General features: G+C 52.1%; 3 long non-coding RNA genes across 10 annotated transcripts; 2 read left to right on the forward strand and 1 right to left on the reverse strand.

Annotated features, from left to right (window-relative positions):
- Positions 1-499: 499 nt before the first annotated feature.
- On the reverse strand, positions 500-17,084 carry LOC121038458 (uncharacterized). 2 transcript variants are annotated; one of them, XR_005794365.1, is made up of 5 exons: positions 16,972-17,084; positions 4,043-4,098; positions 3,796-3,963; positions 2,962-3,708; positions 500-1,294 (listed from the first exon to the last, which is right to left on the reverse strand). It is a non-coding gene; the product is annotated as an uncharacterized LOC121038458 (long non-coding RNA). The 2 variants fall into 2 exon arrangements; XR_005794364.1 differs by having other exon boundaries at positions 3,796-4,098.
- LOC121038456 (uncharacterized) lies at positions 2,086-27,011 on the forward strand. Of its 5 annotated transcripts, none has more exons than XR_005794360.1 (4): positions 2,086-2,108; positions 22,882-23,194; positions 23,644-25,844; positions 26,282-27,011. It is a non-coding gene; the product is annotated as an uncharacterized LOC121038456 (long non-coding RNA). The 5 variants fall into 5 exon arrangements; XR_005794357.1 differs by lacking the exon at positions 2,086-2,108 and having other exon boundaries at positions 22,694-23,194; positions 23,644-23,845; positions 24,617-25,844; positions 26,282-26,476; XR_005794359.1 differs by lacking the exon at positions 2,086-2,108 and having other exon boundaries at positions 22,699-23,194; positions 23,644-23,845; positions 25,636-25,844; positions 26,282-26,471.
- LOC121038457 (uncharacterized) lies at positions 14,630-17,952 on the forward strand. Of its 3 annotated transcripts, none has more exons than XR_005794362.1 (3): positions 14,630-15,030; positions 16,519-16,661; positions 17,003-17,952. It is a non-coding gene; the product is annotated as an uncharacterized LOC121038457 (long non-coding RNA). The 3 variants fall into 3 exon arrangements; XR_005794363.1 differs by lacking the exon at positions 14,630-15,030 and adding an exon at positions 15,049-15,503; XR_005794361.1 differs by lacking the exon at positions 14,630-15,030 and having other exon boundaries at positions 16,049-16,661.

The following is a 27,011-nucleotide window of genomic DNA, read 5'->3' on the forward strand; positions in this document are numbered from 1 at the left end:
ATTGCATAGGCTACCATCCTGCAATCCCAAACCAGCAGAGCCTTCAAATTAGGACAACTAGGGAACTGCTAGGACTGGGGAGGAAGAGGACGGTCAGAGAGCTTTCAGTCCGCAAGAAGTGAATTCATCCAGCTCCTACCTCCACTCCAGCCTGAATTGAGCCAATTCAAACCTTTCCTCAGAAGAACCCCCAGAGCCACCTGCAGCCCCGTTCCAGGCCGATGCCTTCCTCAGCTTGACTCCCAGCACTACCACTGTGCCGGGAGAGTGAGGCAGCTCTCCTGGGGAGGCGGCGGGCTCCCTGCTGGAGAGCAAGCCCCACAAGCTGCTCTTTTTTTCCAAGACGGAGTGCGTGGTTAGAAATGAGAGACAGGGAATAGAGGTGCCCGGCGTATAAAGCCCTTAAACTCCAAGGACAGCCTCGGCCTGGTCCAGACCCCTGTTCCCCAAACTCCATGTCCCCCTGAAGCCGGAAGGAAACACACAAGAGGCCGAGACATCAGGTGGTAAACAGTGTGCCAGGTCCATTTATTGAGCTTTGCAAGCGGAGGCATCCACGGGCCGGGCGGCTCCCCACAGCCTGTTGCCACCTCAGCTGTTATAAATAATCCTGGCACTAAGTGCCCTGTTACACGGAGGGGAAGTTGTTCTTACAGTGTGAAACCTGAGCATATGGGTCAGGGGAGGAGGGATGATGGGGGGACAGGAGAGAGAGAATGGGGAGTCATCGCCCCGAGGCTTCTCAAGTACACCCCCGAGCTGGTGATAGATGAATTTCTGGAGCAGCGGATGGCATTTCAAGTGAAATGTTTATAGGAAGCGAGTGTGATTTAAACAACGTCTTGGCCGATAAACACCAGCCAGCTGGGGGGAGAGGGCAAAGCGAGGGGTAGAGGAATCAAAGGCCTGGAGGCCCCCAGTGTTAAGTAGCTGTCTGAAGCTCTGCTCAAACACACACACCAGCTTTGGTCTTAACATGTTTTTAAGAGCGGGTTATGATTTCCTTGAGGGCGGCTCAGATTAAGACTAGAGTAGAGCCCCAACTGAGCGCCTTCAATAACTGTCCATCACGTCGTCTTTAAAGACAGCAGCCTCCTTCCTCCCCTCGGCTCAGGGAGCCTGAGACCGGGGGAGGACTGCCAGGCTGCCCAGCTTGTCAGCCGGTTCCTAGGCAGCAGTGGGCCATCTGCCCTTGAACGGGTGCTGCCCCAGGTGCTGGGGCAGATCCTGGGGCAGGAATTGAGCCCCGCCCTCAGAAAGCTCTCAATCTTCCAGGAAAGAGAAAACACACAACCTGGAAAAAAAAGAAACAAAGTGAACAGAGCAAAAGGACGGAAGCCGAGGCAGAGAAAATGGTCACCAAATCCATAACCCTTGTCACCGCGTGCACTGCTGCCACCTGGTCTGAGCCACTTGCCTCTCACGTGGACTAGTGCAGTAACCTTGCCACAAGCCCCCTGTGTCTTCTCTTGCCCTGTGCAAACCATTCCCAGTACAAAAGGCAGAAGGACCATTTAGAACCTGGCACCGCGTGTCTTTGCTCCCTGCTTCCCTAAGAGTGAACGAAGATCAAAGTCCTCAAGACAGTGTTCAAGGCCCTGCATCATCATCTCGCCCCGCTGTCATCCTCCCCTGCTGTCCTTGCTCACGCCCTTCCAGCTACTCTGGCCTCCAGGCTCCACACACTTGCCAGGCACGCACCTGCCCTAGGGCCTTTGCACCCCCTGCTCCCTGTGCTTGGAACACCCTTATTTATAATATCTGTGGGCCTTACTTACCCCTTCACCTCTAAGTCTTTGTTCAAATACTATATTCTCAATGAGACCCCCGCTGACTCCATATTTGAACTTGCAGACCTCTCTACCATCCTGTTTTTTTAAATGTTTATTTATTAAAATTTTTTTAATGTTTATTTTTGAGAGGGAGAGAGAGACACACACACACAGAGTGAGAACAGGGGAAGGGCAGAGAGAGATAGAGACACAGAATCTGAAGGAGGCTCTAGGCTCTGAGCTGTCAGCACAGAACCCGACCTGGGGCTTAAACCCATGAACTGCAAGATCATGACCTGAGCGGAAGTCCTAAGCTTAACTGACTGAGCCACCCAGGTGCTCCTAATGTTTATTTATTTTTGAGAGAGAGAGAAGGCATGCTCGAGAGTGCAAGCTGGGTGGTGGGGGGGGGGGGGGGGTCGGGGGGGGGGGACAATCCAAACGGGGGAGGGGCAGGGAGAGAGGGGGACAGAAGATCTGAAGTGGGCTTTGTGCTGACAGCAGAGAGCCAGATGTGGGGCTTGAACTCTCGAACTGAACTCTCGACCGGCCAGATCGTGACCTGAGCTGAAGTTGGACGCCTAAACCACTGAGCTACCCAGGTGCCCCTGGCCCCTGGACTTCTCCACCATCCTGATCCCGCTTCCCCTGATCTGTTTTTTTTGTTTTTTCTTTTACTTAAAAAAAAAATTTTTTTTAATGTTTGTTTATTTTTGAGACAGAGAGAGACAGAGCATGAACAGGGGAGGGTCAGAGAAAGAGGGAGACACAGAATCTGAAACAGGCTCCGGGCTCCAAGCTGTCAGCACAGAGCCCGATGCGGGGCTCGAACCCACGGACCGCGAGATCATGACCTGGGCCGAAGTCGGAAGCTCAACCGACTGAGCCACCCAGGCACCCCTGTTTTTTCTTTTAACATTTATTTATTTTTGAGAGACAGAGTGACAGAGCATGAGTGGGGGAGGGGCAGAGAGAGAAGGAGATACAGAATCTGAAGCAGACTCCAGGCTCTGAGCTATCAGCACAGACCCCGATGCAGGGCTCGAACCCACAGACGGCAAGATCATGACCTGAGCTGAAGTCGGATGCTTAGCCGACTGAGCCGCCCCCAACCCCCGCCCGGCGCCCCGACCCTGATCTGTTTTTTTTTCTATACCCCTATCACCTTCTAATATACAATATGGTTTACCTATTTAATAAATATATTGTGTATTATCTGTCTCTTCTGCTAAAATGTAAGCTCCACAGAGGCAGGGGTCTTTCTCTGTTTTTTTCACTGATGCATCCCAAGGACCTGGAATAGTGCTCAATAATTGCTTAGTGAGTAAATATGAAGGATGAGGTTAACCAGGGGAGGGTTTGGAGAGGAAGACCGGGGGAGGCCATCCCAGGTGTGGGGTTAACTTGGGCCTTATCTCACTATGGGCCATGTGTGAGCATCTGGGAGTCAAGGTGATGGGTACGGTGCAAGATTGGGCCAGCGCATCGCCCAAAAAGGAGAGATTCAGTTGCCAAAGGGACTGGCCTGGATTTACCCCCTGCTGGAAGACTTGGCTTTGGGTTGGGATTTCCTCATCTCCACGGCCAAAGTGTAATTTGGGCTAATAATACCAAAGGGATGTGCCAAGCAAGCATGACGTGGTTGGCAGTAACAGCTGGGCCAGGAGTCAGAGGCCTTCAAGGTGGGGAGAGGGTGGCTGATTGCGTACGTGGGGCGGGGGAGGGAACCAAGTCACCATCTCCAAGAGGAGGATCCCCCTCCCACCGCCACTGAGGGCAAAATAAAAGGTCCTGGGCTGCACCTGGAGTAGAAGGCAGTGGAGCGAGGCATCAAGAAAGACTTGCCAACCGTGTAACAGGTGGTAGAGGGAAGGTGTGGAGCCTTGTGCGCTGGGGATCCCGAGCAGGCTAGGCTGATGCCGAGGGCCCTGCAGGCCTGTGAGAGAGACCATGGGATGGCAGGGTGGAAGGCCAGGCCCTTGAGCAGCTTCTGCCTCTGCCCGGCCCCACCCCTCCCTGTCACCTGCAAGGCTTCCAAGCTCCTAGGGCGTGGGAGGGGAGACTGACAGCATTTGGTGCCCCAGACCCCACCGGTCCACGTGCGGGCCTTTAGCACTTCTCCTCAAATCCCCGGTGCTCAGCTCAGCTTTGTGGTGACTTCAGGGGACAAGCCAGGCGAGGTAGAAAGTATCTTTGGAGACGGATACAAGATAGTGGTTGGTGTGGTAATAATGGAGACAGGACCCGGGTGGCCTGGGAGTGAGACTTACTTGTCACTGTATCACTTTTGGTGCCTTTTGAGTTTTCAACCACGTACATGTATTTCCTATTCAAAAGACATAAAATAATTAAAACGGGACAAAACAACCACAGCAGCAACAAAGAATAGATCCAGGGAAGCAGGAACCTAATGCCTGCGATGGCTACGCTGAGGACGCTGACCTGGCCCTTCCGTCCCCTCTGCACCCTCCTCCTCATCTGGTATCTCCGTTCTCTAGAGGGCCAGAGAGGGGTGTGGCTGGTCTGATGTCACACAGCATTTAGGGGCTAGCAAAGGTCTGTGGCCAGGTGTCCAGACTCTGGAAAGTTGACAGGGTCAGCTTTCTCTCTCGGTCTTCAGTGGTCTGTTCTCCCCCTTGACCTGTCCATGTTGTTTGCAAGGCTGTGCATATGCTACAGATCAGCCTTCAAAGAGGCATCCTTTTTTTAAAGATTTTTTTTTTAATGTTTATTGATTTTTGAGAGAGAAAGAGACAGGCAGAATGCAGGCAGGGCAGGGGCAGAGAGAGAGGGAGACACAGAATCCAAAGCAGGCTCCAGGCTCTGAGCTGTCAGCACAGAGCCTGACCCAGGGCTCAAACTCACAAACAGCAAGATCATGACCTGAGCCAAAGTCCAACGCTTAACCTACTGAGCCACCCAGGCGCCACCACCCCCTCCCTCCAGAGAGGCATCTGAAAAGGTGCGTGGTCTTAAAGCTATCTTTCTCAGAGTGTTGCATCTTTCCGGAGCTCTCCTCTGTGCCCCACTCCCCTCCATGTGCATCTGATAGTTTATTCCTTCCCTTCCTGCCTCCCTCCTCTCCACCTCTCCCGACCACCAAAGTGGCTCTCCACTGCAATTCAGCCCTGCCCGTGACAAGACACGTGACCCTGAGCCAGTCATTTAACCTTTCTGTGCCTCTGTTTCTTCATCTATAAGCGCGGAGCGTGACCTTCCTCCCACGGCTCCTCATTCATCCATTTGTACAACAAGCGTGTATTCTGTGCCAGGCGCTGAACCCAGCACCGAGGATCACGCGAGACAATATGTGTGGAATTAGTACAGAGACACAGAGAGTTATTGCCCAGGCCTCCTTCCTTGGATGCTTTGCTGGGCTGGACGCTCTATGTCCTCGTCTACATGCCCCTGGAAGAATTTCTTCAGTCTATGCCCAACCTCTCAGCTTCCAAAACCGCTCCTGACATCCTCCTCTGGAGAAAGTGTCAGAGGCTGCAGCAATAGCCTTTTTCCCAGGCGTTTCCACTGGACTAGATCCCGAGGGCCTCACTTTGCCTGCAGTAAGGAATAATGCTGAAATTCGCCTGTGGGTCTTTGGTCTGGAACTTGAAGAGTGTCCACCTCTCTTGCCCTCTGGGGACCCCAACCCTGATAATCTGCTCATGTCCTCCTCTGCTCATGTCTCTCCCTTCCTGAGCCTCACACCGCCTTGGGGACTGGCACAGAGGCAAAGATTCTGGACTGGAAACTCTCACATATGCCTCCCTCTAAATCCAACCTGGGCTGTGGATGAAAGCTGGTCCCTTCTGTCAAACAACCACCACAACCTCAGAGCATAAAAGAGAGCTTGTTTCAGATAGAGGAAAGAGAAGTTTCCAGAGCTCTTGGAGAGAGATTGTCCCCACTCGCTGCCTGGCCATTGAAGATTGGGTGAGTATGACTTGGAGGGAGGGATGTTTGTGGAAAAGGTGTGCCGCTTCGGCCTTGGTCACGACAAAATCCCAAGTCAAGTCAAAGCGATGATGCTGGACAATGGGGAAGGAGGGAGACACATCCTGTTTGTTGGGAACAGGCTTGAGGAGAGAGGTTTCGTGAGGGGTTTGATGGAACCACTCAGGTCCCCCGGAGGCAGGAGGAAGGAGATGACCTGAGCCTGCAGAGGATTTGGGGATGCCATGATGTCGCAGGGACTGTGGGGAAGCCAGGGACATGTCAGCTCATCTGTGTCTAGAGCACAAACCCCACGGACAGGGACCAGGTTCTCTCAAACTGCACAAAGCCTCACACCGGGCACTGGAGAATCTGACTGAGGAGGGCAAGTCCTTCCCTGGAAGATGCTGCCAGCCCCGCCCTCAGGAAAGGACAGCTGCTTTAGAGTCCCAGCAAAAAATGATTCCAGACTGTGGAACCCGGAAGTGCTTCATGGACAAGTTCCTCAGTCCTGCCTACCACAGCCTGCTTTGATCTCACGGTTACTGTGGGATGTCGCCCATCCCCAGAAGACTAACTGAGCAAGGAATAAGGGTCTTGCTTTCAGGTCTAGTCTGTGGACCACGGGAGGCAAAAGAAGTTGGCCAAACTTCCAAGCACCTGTCTCAGCTCCTGGGGAGCCCCATGGAGCATGAAGGAAGGGGTTCCTCTATGGAGCTGCCACAGGCCGTGAGAATGGATGCACAGCAGCAGAGGGCAAGGGGGGTGGAAAGGCCAGAAGAGGTGGGGCTCCTAGAACCCCTCCTGGCTGCAGGTGAGGGAGCTCCTCTGGGTGGTCAGGCCCCTTCCCCCTGCCCAGGACAGACTGCAGCTTCTGGAAGGCAGGAGCTGGTCCTGCATCCTTTAGGCAGCCCCGGGGCCCAGCACAATGCAGACACTCAAAACTCATGTGTTGACTGAATAAATGAGCCTGGGGGCCAAAAGCTAGGCCAGCCAGCAGCTGGAGTCGGCCTTGGATACGGGCTCCCCCCATTTGGGCCTCAGTTTCTCCATGTGTATGTAATGTGAGGGGGCTGCCCTAGCTTATCCCTAAGGTTCCCAGCAACCTGTTTGATTGCTCTCTTCTTTTTTCCAAATTCTCCCCCCGCCCCCCCCCGCCCAGTAAAACCCTTCTCTCCCACGAATTCTCTCCCATTCTCTGCACCCCTGCTCAGTGCCTCCCCCCCACCCGCGCCAGCCAACTTGCTCCTGTTTCGCCCTTTACAGGTGTTTCTCTTTCTGCTTCTGGCCATTCCTCCCAGCATGCCCCGGCCCCCTCCCCGGAGCCTCCGTATTGGGGCTCCCCTCCCTGCCCCTCGCTGGTTCTAGCGCCCCCTTCAGCGCCCTTAGGCTCCAGGGCGGGAGCTGGGAGGAGGGGGGTCCCAGAGCAGCCTTGGGGCCTGCCCAGGTCCCCCTCCCCGCAGTGGTGCCAAAGCGCGCCCTCTCCCCTCGCTAATGCGATCTGGAGAGACCCCGGCGGGCGGCGGGCAGTCTGGGCTGAGCGTCCCGGGCGGCGCTGATGGATGGTCCCCTGACAGTAATCGCGGAATGAGGACGCGCTGGCGACGCTCTCGCCCGAGGCTGGCTGTTTGGCTAGCCCGGGAGTCCCTCCTCCAAGGCGCGGGGCCCCCAACCCACCTGGCTTTGGAGAGGCCTGCGGCCTCCGGGTCAGGGCTGAGATGGGGTCTCTCCCTGCCCTCTCTCCCTCGGAGACCTCGGTTTCTGTTTTGAAATCATCCTTGGGTCCTATGCTGCAACTGTGATTCTGAACAAGCCACTCACTCATCTGTCTCCAGCCTCAGTTTCCCCTTCTGTATAATAGGAAATAATGGTCTTTCCAAGCCTGGATGGAGAGTGTTAACAGCCAAGGAGAAAACACGGGGGGGGAAATTACCGTCTCCCTTAAGCTGAAATTGATTTTCACTTTTAGTTCACAGTGCTCAGAAGAATACAGGCTAATGTACTGCTCGGAATGAGAGCTGGGTGGATATCCACACACAGAACATATGTTTATGCACGTCCGCATGTCATATAATGTTTTGGGGTGTCTAATAAGTATACCTGAAAGTAAGAGATGGCAGTCAGCGTTGCTAACGTGTGTTTAAAGAGAAGCACAGCAGCGCGACATTTCTCCAGGGAGGTGGCCGCCTGGAGCAGGACCCTTCCTCCACTCTACTGAGACCCGCCCACTCACCTAAACCTCATTCCTTATCCTGTCTTGGGATCCCCTTCAATCCAGGGCTAGGCTGACTCAGGGCTGTGAGGAGAGAATCCTTCTTGGGGAAATGTTCTCAGACGATTTCCCAGCCCCCTCACCCACTTCCGGGTGACACAGAGTTCTAAGGCTCTTCCACTCCTTCAACCCAAGGGATCCCCATGGGGGGGGCGGGGGGGGGGGCTGGCCCTGCAGAGGGGCCGGGGGCAAGGATCCAGAACCAATTACAATTCTGAGAGCACACCCAGACGCCTCCTCACTCCCTTTTAACCTTTCTCTCTCGTCAGGAACCAAATTGAGTTAGTCTTGAGTTTTGATTTAATTCCCGAAATGGAGTCATAATCTGTTTAGTGTCCTTTTTCCCAAGTCCTGGGTACTGAAGTGTGCGTGGGGGGTGGGGGAGTTAATGAGAGAGTTGCTCTGTGGCCTGTGGAGAACCCTCACACACACTTAACCTCCCAACACCACCAAAGAGCAGGAGACACCAGGAATGCCACTGGTGGTATAATGGTGATGGTGATGGTGATGGTGATGACAATGGTGATGTTGGAGATGCCGGCTAGTATTTACTGGGCGCCTACTGTGTGCCAGTACTGAGCTGGGCCTCGTACATGCATCTCTCCCAATGACCTTCCAGGGAGGTACCATGAATGTTTCCAATTTACAGATGTAGAAACTGAGACTTCGGTTAATTTCAGGAGCTTATGCTGCGTCCACAGCTATTCATTGAACAGCAGAGCCCCAATGTAAAACCACACAGTCTGTGCTCTTCTCCACTTAGCTGGGTGAGACAGAAAGTTCTACAAGCCCCAGCTCCCTCATTTGCACAACACAAACAATAAATAGGGATAATAACACGCTCCTTTCATAGGGTTGTTCTGTTGATTAAATGAGATACGTATTTGCTGCATTCAGGGTAAGCATTTAATTGCTTAAGTGCCTTCAACACTGGGGTGGATGGAGTAGGGCAAAGGAGTGGGTACAGTGCTGGGGGGGGGTGACTGTTTATTATAAGTTGTTCCTGCTGATAATAATAGCATGTATTAGAGAACGTGCTGGGCACAGGCAGTCCTACAAGGAAAAGATTGCTACGCCTGTTTCACAGATGAAGAAACTGAGTTTCAGATAAATTAAGTAAATGGCCTAAAGCCAACCGGTTAATAAATGGCAAAGTGGTGCTTGTATTCAGACAGTGAGCCCTTGGACTCCCAAGCCTGCCACCCCCGGTGCCCCGGGGGGTCACCAGAAACTGGCCTCCCCTGGGGGAGGTCGGGGGGGGGGGCCAACACCCTCTACCACCTGCAACCCAATTTTCTCCAGGTGAGCAATGTTTCCTTAAAGGAACAGGAGGAAAGTCAACAACGAGGCAGCTGAGACAGGTTCTCCCTCCCCCAAAGCCAAAGTGGAGCCTCCCTTCCCTCCCTCTCCTCACTCCCCTGATTCCTCTGTGCTCAAGTTTGTGGCCATTAAATAGAAGAGGAGAAAGTTTGAATCAGGCATGAAATATTTATCAGTTAATTACAATATGCAGATTCTGTTCCTGGGGGTGATTTATCTTTTTGGAAATATAGGAAAAGATCCTGGAAACTTGTATCCTAATTGCTTGGCCTATTATTGTAGCAACCAGGTAGAAATTCCATTTACTATGTAACTACAAATTCTCCTACTGGCTGCCTCTGCCTCTGTCACTGGTGGTCTGGGACCGGATGCTTTTTTGAGGAGAGAGGGGCCTCTCCGAGGTCAATCTGTCCATTCCCGTTTCCTCTTGGGGAGGCCCCTTTCAAAACCCTAGTGATGGTAGGAAATGAAAAAGATGAGAGTCTCTAAAATTCTGAAGTGTCCAGAGAAGCCGATGCTAAGGGGCACCCTCCCCCCAATGAGGCAATGAGGCTGTGAAAAGGCCCACACTTGGAAGAGCTCTCAGCTGGCAGCCTCTCGCCTCCCATATCACCTCCTAGGGCCCATACCTCAACCCCAGGCTGCATATTAGCATCACCAGAAGAGTTTTCCAACCAGATGCTTAGGCACTACTCCAGGCCAACCAAATCAGAATCCCTGGAGGGGGGGACCCGGGCATCAGTATTTTTTAAAGCTCCCCAGTGCGTTCCAATGTGCGGCAACAGATGAGACCCTCCGGGGCTAACAGGAGAGTATGGCTCCCTGGTGAGGGGGCCCTGCTCCTCTGTGTGACTATGTAATTTTTACCACTCCCTTTCAGGTGGTGGAGGGGACAATCCCTTCACTTTTATTGGAATCTGAAGAGCATCCTTTATTCCCCTTACCAGAAGCTTCTAATATTAATAACTACCATTTATCAAGCCCCTGCTGAATGCTCGGATCTATGCAAATAAAATTTAATCGGATCTACACAACTCTGTGAGGTCAGTGGGTATGTCCATTTTATGGAGGGCTCAGGGAGGTGAAGGAATCTGCCTCGGGTTCTACAAACTGGCAAGCGACGGCTCTGGGATTTGAACTCAGAGCCTGTGCTGTAACCACTGTTACAGATTCTCCCAGATTCTCCGGGCTGGAAGGGCTTCAAAGCTAGTATGGGAAGGACCTGGGGATCATCTTGGGGAGGGGAAAGGCAAGGGAGACAAGAAGGGGGCATGTGGATGGAGCTCGGAGAAAAGAGGGCTGTGGGGGGAGGGGCCGGGGTGTGTGGGGATGACCGGAGGTACCAAGAGGAAGAAGGTGTGGCGAGGGAAGGGGGCAGTGGTGGTGGAGAAAGCCGGGGGACGGGGTTCAGGAGCGGGAGCCGGCAATCAGAACGCTGGGAAAGGTGAGTTGTGCCCACCGAGGACCAGGACCGGGTAGCTGGAGAGGGGGAGGGACCTTGTGTCAGAGGAGGGGTCTTTGTGAGGCACGCAGCAGTGAGGAATGCCCGCCATGAATACTAAGGGCAAGAAGAAGAGAAAGGGCCAGAGGGGGCTGGGTGATGTTTAGCGGCCGGGGGTGATTAATGGGGGTGAACGGAGGGTGAAACTCAAACCCTTCGAACGGAGATGGTGGGGAATGGTTGTCCAAGAACAACAGAGCACTGTTTCATCGAGAAAGCCAATGTCCAGAGGAGGGGCGGGTGGGGAGGGCGCCTGGGCGCAGTCGCTCCTTCCCTTTTTCCCAAGGTCTCTTTATTTGCCATCAGACAGTAAATTAAAATATGCTCGCCAACTCCCGGGGACTCTCCAGAGGGGCTTCCTACCTGCCTCCTGGCTTGGAGGAGACCAAGGATGCTGGAGTGACTTGGGGAAAGAGCAGCTGAGGTCTGGGATGGCAGCTGAGATGTCTCCACGGCCTGCTCCACTGGGACATGAAATGGCCATGTGCTGGCCGGGCCACAGGTCCCCTCTGGACCAGGCGGGCACTGAGCGAGTCACAGGGGCTGGGTCCCCACACGTCCTGTGAAAGGTGGCGGTGTTCTCAGAGTAAAGTTCTCAGGGCAGTCACGGCGTGAGGGAGGCGTTGCCTCCATGAGGCAGAGTTGGGGGAAGGAGGAGGGAAGGCCCTGGGTTGGGGTGCGGATCTGGGCTTGAGGAACAGAGGTTAAAACTCTCAGGAAATAGGAGGTTTGAACCCCCTCCTTCATTTTCTACCTTCTGCCTTTCTCTAGATGCAACTCTGGGAACCGCCTCTGCCTCCACCCCCCCCTCCACCACCCCTATCCCGGTCAGCATTCTCAGAGGGCAGGGAAGGAGGGAAGAGGGGATGAAGAAAATGCCTCCGTGCAGGGGGAGGTGAGCTGCAGGCAGGGATTCGGATGGAAATTATCTCACAGGAGACAATTTTCTCCCTCTCTAGGCCCTTACAGATGTGAAACAACGGGCAGATCCCACTCCCCACCCCCAAACATCCAAGAGCATGGTGTATCTTGAAGCCTTTGCCACCTCAAGGGAGTGGGGTAGGAGGAAAGGGAGGCCAAGAAAAGGAGGGGCCAGTATTCAGGGGTCTCCGGAGGGCTGAGGGAGACCAGCTTGTCCTAGGGCAGGGGAGGCAGAAGGCCCACCCTTGATCCCAGATCACTTGGATTGTCGCACCTGGGTGTCCTTTGCCACCAGGCCTTACCCCCTGTCTCCACACACAGCTCGGCCCACCTGCTTCTCTCGTTGGAGTCTCACTCACAGTCTCCACTCCACCTTTCTAGGAGCCGGGCCTACGAAGCGCTTTGAAATCTGAAGTTAGTGGGTGGTGGTTAATGGAGCGCAAACACTCTGTGAGGGGCAAACATGACCTGACCGGTAATGCGGCAACCGTTCCACACAGGGGCCGAGTTCAAGGGCTGCCTTCCAGAGGACCAGGCCTCAGTTTGCTTGTTCTGAGGGCAGGGGCTAACAGAGGGTGCCCTGTGCTTCACAGAGGAGAAGGAAATAAATGAGCCCACTGGAGAGCAACGGCCACAGTCAACGGTCTTAATTATGAATTAATAATTCATAATTATTCCAGACTTGCAGATAAGCACAAGCCCGCTGAAATTATTTCCCAGGGAGGAATTCAGTTGGAGGGGGTGGGAAGGGGACTGCATTGCGGCCATTACTTCTAGAGGCCCTGAAGATCATTCCTCTGCTTCCCAACCAGAACGTGGAAGAGATTCATGAGCTCCTTGGTGGGTTCCCCCTTACGGCTATTACCCACCCCCCATGCTTCTAAACACAGGGCCACACTTCCTCCCCATTCTACCCTGCCAAAGGGACCTCAGAACCTAGACCCTGGATTTCTGTGGTCTCTCTGGCCCCTGCTGCCTGTTCTGCTTTTTATACAAAGATGGGTGTCTCTTCTCCCTCTCTCTCCTCCCTTCTCACGAGGATTGTCTAGGAGGCCTCATGGTGGTAGAAGATCTTCCAGTTCTAGGTGGGAAGAGAAACAGGGAGTACCCCTTCTAGTGTGGATGCTGTTGGCTCCAGGGTCTGGGTTCGAGGGGCTGACGCTGACCTACTGAGAAGACATCTACATGGGATGTCTTGGTGGTGGGGCCTAAACAGGGCCAAGGAGGCATACCCACCCCCAGACCCAGCTCCCTTCTGCTCTCCTCTCCAACACCCATAATTCCAAGTTCCCATTTTTTAAATCTCTTAAAGGAAGCTCAAAGAGCTACTCAGACCCTCCCAGCTCCAGATCTCCTCTCTCTCAGGGAATCTAAAAAGGAGAGATTCCTGTTTCTCCCCAAATTCAATGCCTTAGACCACAAAGGGGCCTTATTATCTTCTGGCCATTAGGAGACCCTTGACCACCATCTCTGCTGTGGAACCACCTTCTTCAATATTCTAGAAGGAAGAAGGAGCAAGTGGCCAGTGGCCAAGAGGATCTGGCATTAGAAAGAATTTTCAATCCCAATTCTATGATTTTCCCATCAGCCTCAGCAGTTGCACCAAATCTGCATGTGAGGCGACATCTCAGGATGAAGGGAGTTGGCACAAGCGGACCTAAAGCACTCTTCCAAACCTGTGGGTGCAAGGATGTGCTTGAAAATCTGCTTCTGGCCTAGGTGGATGGTCAGCGCGGCACACCCAGGGGGCACCCACTGCCATGGGGACCACACATCCACCCTTCACTTCAAGCTCCTTCCCTGGCCCCACTTTTCGTCTCAAGAGAGGGATCAGTTAGGCGTGATCCAAATTATCCAGATAATTAATTGTGGAAGCACGACTTGCGTTCTCTTAAAATGCCACTCCTTTGGCCTCCAGAGATCATTAAATCCCTTCCCTAGCTCCTCCTATTCTCTACCCGCCTCCCCAACGTACTCCAAAATCTTAGCTACGAAAAAAATCCTAAAGTAGGGGAACAAACTTTCCTGATCTACCATTTTTTCCCCACCTGCAACTCCTGTCCCCTCCCCCCAAATTTTCTCTCTTCTGAGCCTCCGCTCTTCGCTTCTTTAAAAAAAAAAAAAAAAAAAAAAAAAAAACGAAGAAGAAGGAATTTTCAATAGTCCCACTTGTCAAGCGAAGACCATCTTTTAACCTTCAACAGCAGCGAAAGCCGTGTGAACTCTCGGTGAACCAAGATTGAAGTCATAAATCACGCGTACAAAGGCGGCTGCGGAGGCTGGCGCGGGCTGCTGCACCTTTAACGCTTTCTGGGGCTGACAGGCGGCGGCCCAGCTAAAGTTCACAGCGCCCGGGGAGGGCCCGCCCCCGCCTCCCCTCCCCCGGCCCCGGGCCCCGGCCTCGGCCCCCGGCCCGCCCGGCCCAGCCCGCGCGAGCCTCGCCCAGAGGCCCCGAGCTGCTCTCGCGCGCGCAGGAGGGGGGTCGGGGGGGGGGGGGGAGACATTCTCTCTCCCGCCGCCCGCTCGCTGCTCGGCCGCTCGGCCGGCGCCCCCACCCCGCCCCGCTTGCTGTATTTAAATAGGCAACTGGATCCACACGGACACAATAATTTAGCTTGTCTATGGCATTTTCTACAGGACCCCAAGAGATGGACCTTCCACTCCCCCTTTTCTCTCTAGAACTGGCATCTTTCATCTCTGTCTATACGGGCCCAATTATACAGATCCTTGGGGTTCCAATAGGATCTGAAGCATTGGAACCAAGAACACCTGGCTATAATTAGAAAAGATTTTCTTTTTCGTTACCTTGTCTTTCTTTTCCTTTTTTCCCCCTTTCCCTTAAAAATTCTATTGTTTTAATTTCAGGTATTTATCCGTTTTTTAAGAGGGCTAGAATTAACCACGGTGAGGACGGGGTAGGTGGGGTGGGGGGAAAGCCCAGCCTTCAGCCCCTTGCAGAGATCGCCAGGCTTCCGAGCCTGCCCCGCCTCGCTTCCTTTCCTTGGCCTTCGGCCTCCTCCTCCTCCTCCTCCTCCTCAGATCGTTGTTGTTGTTTTTTTTTTTTTTTTTTTCCTCCCCCCACCGTCTTCTCTCCGGTTTAATTAAAGTTTAGCGACTCCACTTGCCTTTTTTCTCCTCTCTCTCCGAAAGCGGAAACCAGACAGACCAGCGGCCATGGGCCAAGCAGCCCCGTGGCCCCAGCACAATCTGGGCCCGCCACCGTCAGGGCCTCCCCCTCGCCCGCCACCCTCCGCCGCCGCCGCCGCCGCCGATGGCCTCCTGAACTGGTGCGCAGCCCCTCCACCATCCCGCAGGTGTGCAGCCGCCGGCCTGAGGGATCTGAATGACCGGGGCTAGGGTAGGGGTGTCCTGCCTTCCCCTAAACCCACCTCTAGACTTGCTCCAGAAAGTTTGGAGGGTGGGTACACCCCGACTGAGGTAATCAGCTACCCCAAACCCATGGCTGACTAATATGATATGACAAAAGCTGGTGATGGATTTGGTATATGTTAATTCACAATGCCCTTTCCTCCAGAATTTAACTATAAGTTAATACACACCGGAAACCACGCGCATACACGCTCGTTAATGGGCTTAGGTATTAGCGAGTCCTAACGATGCATACAAATGTGCTCTGCGCTCTGTAGGCCCCTCAAGATTTATGGGCCTTGAGCTCTCTGAAGCTGTAAACAAGGAGAAAAAAAGAGAAAGAGAGAGAGAGACTGGGGGAAAGAGACAGAGGCCTGACTCACCCCTCCAGGTTGTGGGAGAGAAGGGATCTCTGCAAGTGGGTTCTTATGTATTTTGCTTTCCTTACAAGCTCGCTGTCTGTGGGTTTCGGCATGGGGCTGGGGCTGGGGCTCGGGTGACGGTTGCCCTGAATGCTGCTGGGATGCGTGGGCAGTGTGGTGTTTGTGTGCTGGGGTAGGAGGACTCCTGCCTCCCAGGCCGGGGCCTGCGTCTAGCAGATTATCTGTGGGCATGATACCTGTGAGTGTGCAGTGTGCTAGGTGTGTGTGTGCACGCAAGTGCATGTGTGAGAAGCAGGCCTCCCTCTGGGCCTGGCTGCTGTCCCCTGAACCCGGTGAACAAATCTCTAATAACAGTCATAATAACAATAAATAATAAATAACAATAAAACAGTAGTTAACAGTCCCTCCCTAGCAGGGTAACAATAAAATGCAAGAGGAGATATTTTGAGGAGGGGCCAGGGGAAGGAGTCATGATCACAGCATCTGAGGGGAAGACAAGGAAGGAAGGGAGGGAGGGAGGAAGGAAGGAAGGAAGGAAGGAAGGAAGGAAGGAAGGAAGGAAGGAAGGAAGGAAGGAAGGAAGGAAGTTAGCTTCTTCCTATGCCCTCAGGGGGCTGGGTTTGGGAACCCCCTCTCCAGACAAGGTCCTCTGGCCAGAGGAGGAGAGGGAGAGCCAGGAGGCCACTCTTTCCTGCTTCTTTTACTCTGGCTTTTGCTTTGTGCGATCAGGGGAGGGACCCCACATATGGGGGTGATTAGTGGCTTTGGGGTCTCTGGAGCCCCTGTTTTAAAGAGAAGAGCAAGCGGACAGGGTCAGACGAGGGGGCAGAGATGGATGAGGCGATGGCCAGAGCCAGGGGTCCCGGCCAGTCGGGCCGCAGAGGTGCTGGGGGAGGACCTGCCGCCGGGTATGGACAGAAGCAGGAAAACATTTATGGCCGCCTGCAAGAGAGAGGGGAGAGCAAGGCCGGTTTCCAGAAGGCCCAGGGAAAGTTCCCTTTCTGGGGGCTTTTCAAACAAACAAACAAACAAAAACAGCCACCACAACAGCAACAACAACAAAAAAGGAGAAGAAGAAGGGAGGGGTTGAGGCGCGCTGAATTTTCCCTCGCGGTCTTGGAGCCTGAGGATTTCCATAAAAGAAGAGAAGACCACGCTCCCGGATCCTTCCACATCTGCCTCGTTTTCTCCAGGTACAATTTTCTGGTAAATCTTATCTATGTATTTATTGTGTGTGGTGGGGAGTCACATGTGTAGGGATACGGCGCTTGCCCAGAGAGAAAGCCGCCCCACAGTTTCGGGTCTAACGAAATCCACCACCACCACCACCACCCTCCCCCCTTTAAAAACAATTGTATCCCCCCAAAAGGAAAGAAGAAATCAAAGAGGAAATATAAAAACGCAAATTACCCAACTTTTTACAAGAGAAAGGAAAGAAAAGGGGAAAAAAAATGACCATAACAAACAAGCGTTGAGAACTTTTAAAAGATTTAAGTCACAAACCTTTTCAGAGGTTTTGATTCTTTTTCAACAGCCGGTGACCCATCTGGTCTGAAAGGGACGGAGAACTACACTTGCCACTGAGTCACTTCTTTAAGACCGGTGCACACACAAAGATTCGCAAGAGAACCCGGGGCGTCCTTGCATTTGAACACCACGCGAGGCGGAGGATACTGATAACCAGTCGGACAAAATACTAATAAAATAAAATGAAATCGGGGGAAGCGCTGAGTGCAGGGCGAGCGGGGAGAGGCCGGATCTTGGGTTCCAGGCGGCCCGGGGCGACGGGGGGCGCCGAGCGGGGCCGGGCTCCTGCTGGCGACCCTGCTCTGTCTCGGCGTCCCCAGCCCGGCCTGCGGCCCCCTTCTCTCCAGCCTCCGCGCCCCTCCTGCCCTCTCGGCTCGGCTCGGATGCCTGGTCCGGCCTCCCTGGTGCGAGGATTTGGGACCTAAGAAGGGGCAAAGTGACTCAAGCCAGACTCTCCATTTTTCTCCCCTAGGCCTCTCCACTTGCCCAGGCGCTCAGCCACCCGGGGACCGACACAACAGGGGCTTCTGGGCCGCCCCCTACCCACTCCTGTATGGTTTCCCCAAAGTCTAGCGACCTCCAACCCTCCTTGGTGGGGGGGGGGGGGCAAATATCAGTGGCCAGACTCCTCTGCACCCTGTCATGGGTGACCTCACTTCAGGAATATCTTGAAGGAGAAGAAAAAGAAGGCCGGCTTAGAGCCGTATTTACATCTAGTTCTACTGATCTGTTCACATCTGGAGAGTTTATTTATAACCCCCACTATAACTCTCCCTGTTTGGAGGCACTGATGTCTAGAAAATATTGCTCTATCTCTAACCATACCTAAATGTGCTGTGCTTGTATTTACAGATTTATGCTCGAGGAAAATATAATTATTTCCATTGTATTCGTGCATATACAATAGTTATAGAAGTAGATTTATATATGAGAAAATATACGACTCTCTTACAGCCATCCAGTTTTATGGACATTTGATATCCTGACAGATTTATATCTCCGAGCAGCTATATAGATAAATGTATATCGTTAGAATTATGTATCAGGAGATATATACTTATTGATTGTGATATAGAGTAGTTAGAACATTCACTCAGAGCCATATATGGCTGTGGAGATATTTCTATATTATTATCACTATATATAGGCATCTCTATTTATAACTACATAGTTATAAAAATAGACGTAAGTAATTATAGTCCTATATGTACATGCTGCTATCTCTCTGTAGAGTTATAGACACTTGTGAATATAACTCTGTAGAGAGATCTGTATGTATATAAGGGTGTAATTACCTCGTGATGTGTGTGTATTGGGGCTCAGACCAGTCTATCTCTGTACAGACATATTTATACGTAGGGGCTGAGAGAGACTTATTCACAGAAATATTTCCAGAGAGCCAACTGAAAAGCAGGATCGGGCCATCTAGGAAATCAGCTAGCAGAGTTCTTTACTTACGGGGAGAGGGCCACGAGGTAAACAGAACATAGGAAGCCCTGAGAAGAGGAGGCAAAATGACTGGGGTGTGGCGGGAACAGTCAAGGAGGACAGCGGTGAACCCCAGGCACCCACCTGAAGACAGGGAGCTGGTTTTGTGAGGGGCAGGTACAGACGGTCGTGGGCGCGGGTCTTGTGGAAGGGGAGGCCGGGAACAGTACCACAACCTGGAGGTATGCTTCAGCTCCGCGGCCCGGGAGCAGGCCTTCGGTTTGGCTTTCGTGCACTAAAGGTCAGCCACCACCTAGCCCCTTCTGCGTTCCTGGCACATTGCTCTTGAACCCCAGTTTCAGGGTCTCAGAAAGGTGGCTTCGGAGGTGAGGAGACTTAGGGACAGGACAGGGAGGGGTGCGCTTTCACTGCCTTTGCTCTCTGGGGATGCGGCCAGGAAAGCCAGGGACTGTGGCCAAATAAAGCTTGCTTTCACCGGGGCCTCCTGTGCCCCTGGGGGGGCTCTGTGGTAGGAGCCTGTGTGGTAGTTTGAGGGGTGAATTTTCAAGTGTTGGGCTTATTCTGATGGGAGTTTCAGGAGGCCTTGCTCAACCCCCTTTTTTGGAGGCCCAGGCCTCAGGAGCTTAATCCTGCTCCATTGGGTCACTCCTTGTTGCTCCCCAGCTTGGGGTTCCCTGCCCTCTGGGTACAGCTATACCCTCCAGCTTCCTACCAGCACTGCCCTGGGCCTTGAGGGGAGAATTTGGCTCTAATGTGTGGGGAACGTGGATCGGCACCTCTAGACCTCATTTCTCCCGCTCACATCTACCTGGCTCTCTCTCCAGCCTCCTTCCAGGTGCCAACTGGGCCCGGACTCCACAATTCTTCCCCTGCCACCAACCATCCCAGGAGAAAAGACATTTTTCCCCTGGCCCCGGTTCTTTCCATCTTTCTTTCTTTAAACCAGGAAGTCACAGGGGCGCCTGGGTGGCGCAGTCAGCTAAGCGTCCGACTTCAGCCAGGTCACGATCTCGCGGTCCGTGAGTTCGAGCCCCGCGTCGGGCTCTGGGCTGATGGCTCGGAGCCTGGAGCCTGCTTCCGATTCTGTGTCTCCCTCTCTCTCTGCCCCTCCCCCATTCATGCTCTGTCTCTCTCTGTCCCAAAAATAAATAAACGTTGAAAAAAAAATTTTTTTTTTAAATAAAAAAAAAATAAAATAAACCAGGAAGTCACAGACCTCTTTGCTCAATGGTTTGAGGGAGTTTCCCTGCACTCAGGATCAGTGGCCGGTCAGGCTTCCAAGATCTCTAGGATTCTGGCAAGGAAGTGAAGACCCCTGGGCTGGGGTTAAATGCCAAGTGCCACCCTCCACACACCCCTGCCCACGGGATTGGAGCTTCTCCGGGACAAGGACTCTATCTTCTGCCTGACACAGAGGGGTAGCCCGATACATGCTTGTGGAGATAAACCGAATGGCGATCAGTGCAACAGCTTTTGGTGGAGAGAACTGCTGAGAGCTAGCTAGCAGGCACCTGGGGGCCCTGGCTGGAGCCAGGCCAGGAGCCCATGGTGGCTGGAGATTAGTGCCCAGCAGAGAGCAGCCTGAGCTGAGATGGGCGAGTGGGGGGTGGAGTGAGGCACCGAAGCCAGGCTCTGCCCTCGTAGAGTGACTCCACCCCCTACCCCCCACCCCAGCCTCCTGGCTCCCCAGACCCCCAAGCACATGAAAACTAAACCAGAACTGAGACCTGGACTGGGAAGGAGCTGCCTGTCAGCCTGAGGGCTCCAAAAAGGAACTACCACTTGGTCCATTAAGAAATACATAAACAGGGGTACCTGGGTGGCTCAGTCAGTTGAGCGTCTGACTTCGGCTCAGGTCACGATCTCACGGTTTGTGGGTTCGAGCCCCATGTCGGGCTCTGTGCTGACATGTCAGAGCCTAGAGTCTGCTTTAGATTCTGTGACTCCCTCTCTCTCTGCCCCTCACCCACTTGCACTCTCTCTCTCTCTCTCAAAAATAAATAAACATTAAAAAAAAAAGAAATACATAAATAAAACAAAAAATCAATCAGCATGAGACAGGCACCCTGGTAGAAGGAAAGCCCTCAGCCGGGCTCCAGGGATACTACCAAATGCATCAGAATAAATATTTTAAAAGTTTTTTCACTTAAAATGTTCACAAATTTTCTGATTCGGTAATATTCTCTAATTAGGTTGTTTCATATAGTTCTTTTTTTTATTTTATTTTATTTATTTGTTTTGGGGGGGGCGGTGCAGAGAGGGAGAGAATCCCAAGCAGGCTTTGCACCACCAGGGAAGAGCCACCAGCACAGAGCCCCATGTGGGGCTTGAACTCGTGAACCACGAGCTCATGACCTGAGCTGAAACCAGGATTCGGACACTTAACTGACTGAGCCACCCAGATGCCCTTCTTTTTTAACCTGTCATCACTCCCTGTAGATTTGGTCTGTGCAGAATAGGTCCTGGAGTTTGGAGAAGGCAGGTCACCGTGAGTGTATGGGGTGAGTGTAGGCAGTTTCTCTATCTAGTGAGGATCTTGGTCTGCAGGGAAGGGTCAGCCTTGCCTCTCCCATCAAGGCCTGGAGCAAGAAAGACTCTCCCAAATGCGATTCCTTTTTTCCATAAGAGTCTTTAGGGGCAATCTGTCCTGTGTCTGGGTGAGGGTCCAACATCCAGAGAGGGATCTAAGTTAAACCTTAATTCTAGCCCCAGACTCTGACAGTTTCCTCCTGAGACACCCAGCCCTTCCCTCCCCAGAACACCTAATGCCCACAGAGATGGTGGGTGCTTTGCCTAAAGAAATGCTGAGTGGGAGAACAGAGGGTCCGGCATTTACATGGGTTTGCCTAAGCAGGACTCTGGGCAGGTGCCTGGACTCTGGCCAGGATCGGGCTGGGGTGGGGGCAGTTGCTGTAAACCTCAGAACCTGTGGCTTCAGACAATGATTGTTCTTGGCCAAAAGACGGGAGATGAGAAACACTGGCCATACATCATTAATCCTGGAGAGTCCTAGCTCTCTTACCTGGGCTGGAATGGCTCCTAGCTGTTTCTGGGTCCCAACCTCCTTTGAGAAGCAGATAAAAACAATCTACCCTCTCCCCACCAAAATGTGCATACCCACAGTGTTGTTGAGGGTTGCTGGGCTCATACAGAGACCAGGAAGCCCATGATCTCTGGGCTGAGTCTCCCTTGCTTCTTGTGACCCATCTCCAGTTATCTCCTTTTGTTTGTACCCTCCCTGAGTGCCTCTGCTTAGGAGTCAGGTAGTTTTTCTCTGCCATTCTTGGCAGAGCTCTCTTCCTTCTTTCCTTTTCTAGAGCAGGCACCAGGCACAGGCCTTGCTTATGCCGAGCTCCCGATCGGCTCTCCTGCAGAAACCAGGAGAGTGGCTATTAACTGAAGCCTGGTCTACACTGCCCTACTACTCCACTCATCTGGGGGGGGGGGGGAGGGGGGCGGGGGGAGGGATCCTGAGGGCATAGTGACAGCATGGAGGCCTGGCTATAAGGGATCTAATTCCCATTTCTAGTGGAAACTTGGATGCAAGGAGCAAGTTGCAATTGCTATGATAATAGTCATAATAATAACAATAATAATTTATTTAGCATATCATTAGATGTGTATTTACTGTCTTCCCTCTGCTTTTTTACAAGTGTCTCCTAAGGAATTCTCACAACACCCAGGGGAAACAATAATAAGCTAATTACCACCCTCCGGCTCCTCCTCCTCCCATCCACGGAGCACTTACACAGCCCCTCCTCGTGTTTACACCTATTTAGCACAGTCTCCCCTTCCCAATTCTCCTCTCCCGTTCCCAGTTTTTCCCATCCCTGTTAAGGGAATTTCCCCCTAATCTGGGGTGGGGGGAAAGGTTGGGGAGGAGAGTAGCTGAGCCCCAGAGAGTTTTGGGTATTAATGTTGTTTCCCTGGCCTCACAGCAATGTTTAGGATGATGTGGGAGGAACCAGATTCTTCTCTGATTGTGCTTTGGGGGGCAGAAATTGCCTGCACATCGTTTAGAGGCAGACTGGATTAGAGAGGGGACGGGTGCCTGCATGATGCCAGAACATCTGAGTCAAGTGTAGGAGAATGGCTGGTCCTGCAAATGTAACGTCGGTATCAGGGGCTTTCAGACTGTTCAGGCGAGACCTCAGAGATGCCGGGCCCCATCTATCCCCCTGGTCTCTTTTGGCATTGAGAAAAGAAAAAAAAGGGAAGGGAAGGGAGGGGAGGGGAGGGGAGGGGAGGGGAGGGGAGGGGAGGGGAGGGGAGGGAAAGGAAGGAGACATGTGCATATATATATATGTGCATATATACATTTGTATATGCACACATTTTCGCACATATATTTTTCCTGAGTGAATAATCATGACCATGGCTACACTTTTTAAAATACTCATTTCCTTCCACTTTAAATAAAAAATCGTATCTTCTCAGAGATTACAATGAAAACACAAACCAGACACGTGTTTTTGGATGACGGATTGCGAGTAGTCTCTTGGACCACCTAAAAAGCCCCCTGGAGTCCCAGTGATCTGTGGAGCTCACTTCCTCAGCCCCAGCCCGGGGTGGAGAGCCAGAGCCAATGTCATGAGAGTCTTCATCACAGACGGAGCAGCTTGGCCTGTCATTGAGATCCTGGGTGTTGCTGCCCAGATACCCAGACCCTGAGGTCAGCCTCCACCTCGCTGCCCAAGTACGCAGTTCACCTGGGAAGAAGCGAGTCTAGGCTAGAGGACACAAAAACCAGGTAGACTCAATATAAAGATGAGCTGGAAGAGTTAGAATTGAATCTGCTTCTTAGCTGTCTAAGCCATAGGTGGCAGAGTTGACGTTTTTGGCGGGTCCCATAGCCCATTTGGTGTCTTTTCCTCTTTATACAGTCCTCACGCTTTTCTGCTGCCTACACTTTCCGCTGTTAGCCTCTGGCCCTTTCATATCCCCCGGTTCTATCAAGACTTACTTGTCCGGAGCCCCACTCTAATCTCGACTGGGTAACAATCAGGCTGCCAGATCAGGAAGCCACCAATGTGTTGACATGTACATTCTCCTGGGAAACAGTGTGCTTTTTGGTAGAGGTCTTCAGGAGCCACTGCCCAGATGGAAGGAAATAGCCATAATGATGGGATTTCAGACTCATGGCAGGTGGCATGATAGAAATTTGTGTGAGGGTAGTTTATGTTTTTGGTTTTTTTTAAGTCCCTATCATGGAGGCAGCCATCCATCCTCTCTGTGGATAAGGCTATCCTCACCCCGAACCTAAGGTTTCCAAGCTGCTTAGAGGAATATCCAGAACTCTCTCTCTGCATCTTTATTACTGATAAAGTCATATTACAGTAATATTACTGATTACAGATCTTGAGAGATGAAATGAAGTTGGAAAGAAACTGGATTCATCCAGGTAAAAAGAACATTATGCACAATTTATCACGATGTGAGCTTCTGTTTGTTCTGAACATGGTGGTCATTCATTCCATGACTTAGTTCCAATTTATGGACAGTGTCTTGAAGCCCCCTCAATACTCATAACCATAATCGCTTCCATTAAGAGAAGATGACTATATGCCAGGTGCTTTATACTGAATTTGATGAGGAAATGTAATCTCAGAAAGGTTAAGTCACCTGCCCAAGGTCACATAGCCAGGTTTGAACCAGGTTTCCCCATCTGCTATGTTTTAACACTTCCAAGTCATGCCTCGTGGGTTAGATAAACAGCAGATAGTCATGGCAATGAAACTGATATTTAAAAAAAAAATAGTTTTACAATCCGATGAACCGGCGGGGGGGGGGGGGGGGGAGGGCACTTGTACACTGGCTCCTACAGTGGCCAATCCAAGTGCATGCACACTATTGGCATTTTTCTCTCTCTGAATTCAGTGTTACTGGCAGCCCCTGTGATTTCTCAGCATAATGACTGCCCTCACCACTTGGAGTCCACCCCTTTCCCATAGCTGAGGCCTCTGGGTTCTAGGGGAGCCCTTGACTTTCCACTAGCCCAGGCAGAGTCTAGCTTCCTCACCAGGGTCAGCCGATGTGAAACTGAGAAGTATCTCGAGATTAATCTTCAGAACCCCTCACTCCCTGAGCATCCCTCCCCCAACTCCCCAGCAGTGCTTTCCTTGTTCTATCCTTGTTTGATAAACTACCCCAGCGGTGCTTTTCTATTTGAAAGGATGTGATCTGCAGAGGCCCGCACTTAACACCTCGTGCTCTAATGGTGGAGCTCACGGCATTTCAGTGGCGAGATAATTGGGGAGGGGGAAAACAGAGTCTTCCCAGGGGCTTTAAACTGCATCAATGCATAAGGCTGATCCTGCACCTCATTATCCATTAACTTCAGATGAAAGCTATCAAATTGGATCCCTTATTCTGATATTTGAAACTGAGCGGACAGGGGGCTGATTTCTCTGCTTTCACCTGACTGCTGGCACCAGGCAGATACCCTGCCCTTGTCCTGCCTCATCTTGCCTTTGCCTCCCTCCCATGGGGGGCAGGGTCCCTAAGGGACACAGCTCCCCATGGTGTGGCTGCAGGGGCCCTGTGGAAAAGGTTGAGTTGTCAAATGAGGAGACACCACAGCTAACACCCCCTCTCCCCCACCCCCCACCAACTCTGGAATGAAGATGGAGAGTTTTCTGTGCCTGGTTTGGTTCACGGAGACACATAGTCCATCATTTGATTTTCTACAAAGAGTATTCCTTCCCTGCCCCCCAGCATCCTCTAGTTTTTTTTCTCAGAGCTGGAAGGATCTTAGTGATGTCCTAATCGAACCACCTCATTGTGAAGGAAGGGAAACTGAGGCTCAGACAGACACCAGGACCCAGGTATTTCGATCCCTAAGCCGTGCTGCATCTGGCTCTCTTTGCACTTCAGCTGAATACTTTTTTCATCGCTCCCTCTAAACCCCAGGATCCAAGCTTACCTTCCATGGCAGTCTACACAGACACCAACAAACGCCATGACGGCGGAGCCCTCCCAGCCCAGGAGCGACCACTTTTGGGCACAGGCTTCAGCATACCCACACCATGCTCCATAATCCCGCTAGAGCCCATCTGTGATTTCTGTGAAGTTAAAGGGTCTCCCTGTTCCCCTGGTTTCTGCCCCACTCCCCAGAGCTGGCCAGGGCCTGCAGAGGGGCTGGAGGGCTCAGGCAGAGAGCAAATGGGTAAACACAACTTTTGTTCCTCGCAGCCTCACGTGAGGACCGAGGCTGCTTTGAATAGAGAAGTTTCCTTAATATGCTGTCAAAGGAAAGAAACCTGTCTCATCGTCCAACTCTGATGACTGAAGCCCGGGGAAGGGAGTTGAGCTTAATTAGCGTTAGGAATGCTGATTCCACATAAGAAAGAACTTGCCAGCGGGGAGAGTCGTCTGACGACAGGGATCTCTGAATACACCAGGTAAATTCTCATCCCCTCTCCCCCATATAGTCAAGTTAAGCTCACAGGGTTCCTTCCCGTCCAAAGATTCTGGTTACTTTTCCCAGTATTTGGTGGTCTGTCTAATCTTAGATTCCCATTGGGCCTTGGCCCTGGGAAACATTTTTAAATCTCACGTTGGTCCTCAACAACTTCCCCATCCTTAAGAAACCAAACAAAATCGAACCAGTTCAGGAACAAAATCCGCCAGATCCCTTGTCAGTCTGATGTGGGTACAACAGCACTGGCCCGGGAGTCCAGAGTCTTGGTGTCTCTTATAGGCTGAATTATGTTCCTCCCCAAATTCATAGGTTGACGTCCTAACCCCCAGTACCACAGAGGGTGACTATATTTGGAGGCAGGGCCTTTAGAGAGGTAATTAAGGTAAAATGAGGTCATATGGGTGGGCCCTAATCCAGTATTTCAGGTGTGCTTATAAGAAGAAATTAGAACACAGACACAAAGACCACAGGAAGCCAGGACCACGTGAAGAAGACCATCCACAAGCCAAGGAGAGAGACCCCGAGAGAAACCAACCCTGCCAACACCTTGATCTTGGACTTCTAAACCTCCAGAACGGCAAAGGAAATAAATTTCTATTGTTTAAGCCACCCGGTGTGTGGTACTTTATTAGGGCAACCCCAGCAAACTAATACAGTGTCTAAGTATGTCTCAGCCATTGATTTGATTTGCCGGGAGATCTCGGACATTTAAAACTCTCTAAGCCTCAGTTTCCACATGAGCCCAAAGGTCCCATCTTGTGAGTCCCGGGAAAGGGAGAGCCCTGCTTACACTACACAATGTTTACTTCCATGTCATTGTAAGTGGGCACAGTTCCAGATACATGTCCTCATCCAGTCACACACACAGCCCTGCATCACCGCCTTATCCTTCCAAAATCGTACAGTCAACGTACACAGCCCGTTCCCTAGCCAAAATGCCAGTGTAGATTCAACTTTCGACGCAAACGTATTTGGGTCCCCTGACTCAGAGGCTGTGGCTGCTCCTGCGCCTCACCAAAATGGGTTGAAATGACAATATTTTAGTCAGTTGACTGGTTTTGGTGAACTTGGTGCCACAGAGCCCCACTGGTCTATCCCCACTTAATTGATGGATTTTATTTTTAAATTGTCAGATTCTGGCCATCTA

The sequence above is a fragment of the Herpailurus yagouaroundi genome, unplaced genomic scaffold (assembly GCF_014898765.1).
Source record: "Herpailurus yagouaroundi ecotype Mexico unplaced genomic scaffold, PumYag 166, whole genome shotgun sequence".
Lineage (NCBI taxonomy): Eukaryota > Metazoa > Chordata > Mammalia > Carnivora > Felidae > Herpailurus > Herpailurus yagouaroundi.